This window comes from Lactuca serriola, chromosome 1 (assembly GCF_051521515.1).
Source record: "Lactuca serriola cultivar US96UC23 chromosome 1, Lser_US96UC23_V15, whole genome shotgun sequence".
Classification (NCBI taxonomy): domain Eukaryota; kingdom Viridiplantae; phylum Streptophyta; class Magnoliopsida; order Asterales; family Asteraceae; genus Lactuca; species Lactuca serriola.
In genome coordinates this window covers 146,310,763-146,316,162 of record NC_136408.1, presented here as the reverse complement: position 1 = coordinate 146,316,162, position 5,400 = coordinate 146,310,763, and the positions used below count along the sequence as shown (strand labels likewise).

Genomic DNA, 5,400 nt, shown 5'->3' with positions numbered 1-5,400 from the left:
AGTCCATGAATGCATTTTTTTTTACCAAAAGAACCCGAATTTTTCGGTTCTATAACCTAACAAAGTTCTTTTTGGTTCTATCAGTCAACTTGTAAAAGCAAGACATTTATCCGAACAAGTCAAAAATAGCAATGTACTTTTGTCATTGCTAGAACAATCATAAATAACAGCAGGGACATAAATGTCCGAAACAAAACTACAATGAATTTATACAAACAATAATGTATAGCTGATTAGCATTAAGGAACAACTATTGACTTTCACTAGGCAACCAATTATGACATCCAACTTTGGAATTGCAAACCTTCAAAGAAAATAGGAAGCAGAAACCAGTTGTGTACATTGCATATATTGCAGATAGCATGATCAACGAACAACCGAGTGTATCAATGCAAAAAAAAAAAAAATACAACCCAATGAATGTAGTTCCAGCGTGATCTGATTTATCAATGCATGGGTAAAGCATTGAAAAATAAATTACTTATCAAAACAATATGTTTTGTTACATTTTTAGGATTAAACAATTATCAATGTTCTAAAAGGCAGCATTACTCTCCTGTTCTAGTGTCCATCCTTCCCATTTTGGACAATTATACCCTTACCATTCAAAAGTTCTAAAATCTCAGTCTAGGCTAATCAGACAGATGTTACTTCCGCCTCATTAACACCTTGCTCTTGCTTGTTTCTGGCAGCTTGTTAGCAACAATCATCTGCTAAAGAAAAAGAAAAAAAAGATAATTAAAGCTTCTTAAATTAAACTACTAAGTCTATATGTTAAAAACGCTAAAAAATTTCAAAATGATGAACCTATTTAAAATAAACATTCACAATTCAAAAACTAAAAGCACCCAGTCTAATTTAATTAAGAGGAATCTCCTTGGATCATGGTTCATCTACAGGTCCTGTTACAGAGAAAATGATAAGCATCAATAAAACTTTTCCTAGCAAAAGGCCTCTATCTCTGAGTTCCAATTAAGATACCTAATATCTAGAGTCATTTGAAGATCACATATCCATATGGAAAAACCTTTATAACATGGGTTGTTCAACCTTTATTTCATTAAAATATCAAAGCACTTTACTAAACCACTTGGATTAAATAAAAGAACCCAAAAACATTAGATTGAAAAAAAAGTAATGTGAAGTGAAGCAATTACCTAAAGGAATATGGTCTGTGTGTGTAGATGTTGGTCTAGGATTTCCTGAGAGATCCCATGGTCTCTTTTTTACAAGTACATATGGAGGATTTAACCCACACAACAATTTTCTCTTTTCTTGCGTGTGACCTAAATCCAGTAAGAAAGCCATGATGAAAGTCAGGAATAAATATAGAAACATCGACACCAAAGAGGATGAATTGTAATATAAACAGAGAAATTTATCAAAAAAAAAACGTACCTAAAATGATGAAATCCATACTTACGCACATAATATTTCCAAAATTAAAGAGCTTGTTGTAAAAAACCAAGCAATGATCTGTTGTATAGGAGAAAAAATAATATATTTTTACAGGAAGCATAATCGGACCTCACCAAAACCCTTGAACCTCCGGCGCCGACTTTGTATGATCACCAAAACCATTGCCTAAATCAACATACACCAAATCATGAATTTAATTGACCGGATATTAAGAGGGAAATCAATATTTGTACCGCTTAGGTCTTCGATCTAGATTTGAATCCGACAATAGTGAGCACATGTTCATCGATTGGAGATCAGGATCTATAAATAGTGGCGGGTGTCTTCGATCGAAAGCCAGAAAGAGATGAATGCATGGTGATGTCTTGAAAAACAGTAGTAGAGAGAGAAATAGGAAGTGAGATGGCCGATCGTGATGACGTTGAGGAAGATGGTGGTATTGAGAAAACACTAGATTTTACTTTCTTCTGACGTGTTTTTCACCCAAAATAAAGCAATTTCACCTACATCTCTATTATCCAATTACCGAAATCATCAAAGTAACCGATGGACTTCACAGGAACAAATTTGATTGTAGTGAGGCTATAGTTTCCTTAGATTTTGAGTAACAAACATACAAAACTTGAGTTGGGAAAATGGACAAGTGGTGTACAAGAGAATATATAGGTTGGAGATTCTTGCCTGGAAAATCATAAAGAAGGCGCTTGGTGCTAAATCGATGCTGGTGGTTATGGATCTAGATCCAGATCCTTGAAATCGACATGGTGGAGAGAGAGTAATAGAACATGAAGCATCTGATTTGTTATTTTTGGTGTACCTCTTTATCCCTTTGTTTTTATTCCAACACGTCCATTCATTCCCATTCTTGTCATCTTCATCCAGAGAAAACCATGAGAGAAATTTTAGGTTTTAAACTTAAACAACTAAAGTCGGAGAATTTGGATTAAAACCGGTCTTCTAACAGAGCATATCTTAATAAGCATCCGAGAGAGAGAGAGAGAGAGAGAATCAAGTCTCAGTTAGCGTGAAGGGTCGTATACGAAACAAAAAGAGATATGATTGTGATCGCGTAAGATTTACCTGTGATAATGAGTGGTGGTATTGATGGTTTTTGTACCTTGTAAAAACCTTAGATCAAGAAAGCTTATGAATAGAGAGGATGATAAAGAAGACGTATACCTTTGAATTTATCAGTGATGAAGACGGAAGGTATGAGAAGATTCAGTTCATTTCCAAAGATAAAGGCGGAAGATAGATAAGAGATAAGATGGAAAGATAAACCCTTGTCAAAATTAATTGAGATCGATTGCGTTGTATATTTATACATATTGCAATTTTTTTGTACAATATAATTTCAATAAGTTTATGTTTGAAATTTTAAATTTAATATTATTTTAATGTTGGTTACTTGTACTTTTAGCTTAATGATTTGAACGTTTTAAAAAATATTATTATTTTATTCAATCTATTTATAGAAATAGTGAGATTTTTTTTATAAGATAGTAAAGATATATATATATATATATATATATATATATATATATATATATATATATATATATATATATATGATTTGACCCGATTCGAACCCGCAACTAGTATTTTTTTTGATATTTTTCTTTTTCTATTATTTCATTTGAATAATGAACCATGTGGTTTCACATTCTAGACTCGCCACTGTCTTTAATTATACCTTTCATGGTAAATATATTACTAACATATTTCCACATGATTTTTTAAAGAAAATATAACATATTGACTTATTTAAAGCTAATAGCCATATGGATAACCGATTAAGTCGAGGTTAATATTAATATTTAGAAGGAAGACAAAACTATAGAAATGGTCCATGTGGTTAGCTGAAAATTGTCACTTTGGTGCAAAAAGGTTTGGACTAGTGCAAGAGGTCCAAACTTTTCAATTTGTTGTGAGTTTGGTCCTATTTGCTTTGAACTTTTTTATAATGATTGTTTTTCCCTTACTTTTTTCTTTTTTAGTTTTTTTATTAATTTTATTAGTTTTTTATTAAAATGAATAAAAATAAAAATAAAAATAGAAAACCAATTTCTCTCTCTCTCTCTCTCTCTCATCCAATCATCTTCCTCCTTTCAATCAAACTTTTTCCTGGAAATTAAAACACATACGCATACAAAAACATCACAAAAACCTACACATACCTTCAAAGCCTCAACATTTTCAAAGAGATCAGATGAAATGTAGTAAAGAATAATGGGATTGATTATGAACCACCTCCATCGTCACAAAAAAAAGTATAACAGATGAGCTTCGATTACTTTTTACAGATGAAGGTGAATAAGAAAGATGGAACTTATGTTTTCAACTTATGTACCATTTTCCCTACGAGTATCCTCCTCCTCCTTCTTTCTCTCTCTCTCTCTCTCTCTCTCTCTCTCTCTCTCCCCCTCTTACACACATACACATACATAATAAAAATCAGAATAGATTGGACCAAAAATGCAACGAAATGAAAGTTTTGGACCACCGGCGCTAGTCCAACCTTTTTGGACCAAAGTGACAAATTTGGACATACCACAAGAACCATTCTTGCTGTTTTGTCTAGAAGAAATAATGACTTAAAATGATAATTCTATTTTTGATTTGTACAAATTTAGTCAATGAATTCTTTTTGTCCATATTTTCCCATTGAACTTGTCTGAATTGTTCAAACAACATCCTTATGACTTGTTATAGATGTTATAACAGGTTTACGGTATATTTGGCAGCTTCGGGGAGACTCCAATCATCTTTTTTGGCGAGTCTCTGTCATCTTCTCTGGCGAAAACTTCGGAACTTCGGAACGCTTTGTAAACAAGGGACATTTTTGACGCTTTGTAACAACAATGTTTGAAGTAGTGGAGGTCTTTCTTTTCTTCATCAGGGGTTGGTCGTTACCAGAGTCAATGTCACTATTGATATGTGACTCCCCTTGAGCGTGTGACCCCTCTCAACATAAAACCCAAATGAAAAAACTATTGAGATGGGCAAAGCATGGGCCTGAATAGAATTACCAAGAAATCCATGATCTAAGAAGCATTTAGGTTTTTCTTCGGTTGAAACTCTAGTTTCTTCTTCAATGAGAAAATCAACAGATGAAATATCCTCCCCCTTTTTGACATTATTAAAGGAAGTACTAGTTATAGGAGGAGGTGAAGGAGGAGCAATGTCATGGAGGTGAGTATCTTTTATGGAGGGAGTAACATGAAATAGTGGATGCATATTTGGGTCATTAGGAGGTTGTTGATCATTTAAAGGAAGAGGTAGTGGTGGTGGAGGAGCACTTGATGATGGTACAATAGTAGAAGTAGATGGAATAACAACCCTTTTGATAACGGCTACATCGGTCTCACGACGATCCATTTGTTGAGAAAAAATGTCAGAGACCTCTAACAACTTTCGAAGTGCTTAGAGAATTTGAAACTAAGTATCTAGAGGATCGGTATGACGTCTAATAACAAACTTATTGATGCGTGGAGGTGACAGAGCAGCAACAAAAAAAGTAGTAGGATTATGAAGTCTAATAACAAACTTCCTAATAGTATTGGATGAAGAATGTGAATCATGTCCTGAGGAGAATTTACTATCATCAACTTTAACGTCTACATGATCTTCATCCATATCATCATCATTATCATCCTCACACTCAATTTCTTCATCATCATACTTTTCCTCAGATTTAGAAACTACTTTATATGCATCTTCATCAGAGGCATACAAGGTTTCTTGACACCAAGTGGAGAAAAAGGAAGAAGATCAGTGTTATAACGATTTATTACCCACTTGGCCATCCACTAAGAGATTAGAGCATCAGTAGGTGTCGGGGTTGCATTGATCAATTTGGATGACATAGATGGCTTTGCAATCGAATCATCAGTCCGACCATTATATCCAGAATTTATGTGCTCAAGGACAAGTGAAAACCAACAAGGGTAAGGAACATAAAATGATCTTTTCATCCTAGAG

General features: G+C 33.7%; 1 long non-coding RNA gene across 2 annotated transcripts; it reads right to left on the bottom strand.

The window, feature by feature from the left end:
* Positions 1-343: 343 nt before the first annotated feature.
* On the bottom strand, positions 344-2,686 carry LOC145071278 (uncharacterized). Of its 2 annotated transcripts, none has more exons than XR_013690358.1 (4): positions 1,653-2,686; positions 1,399-1,584; positions 1,158-1,286; positions 344-713 (listed from the first exon to the last, which is right to left on the bottom strand). It is a non-coding gene; the product is annotated as an uncharacterized LOC145071278 (long non-coding RNA). The 2 variants fall into 2 exon arrangements; XR_013690356.1 differs by having other exon boundaries at positions 351-710.
* Between the last annotated feature and the right edge of the window lie 2,714 nt (positions 2,687-5,400).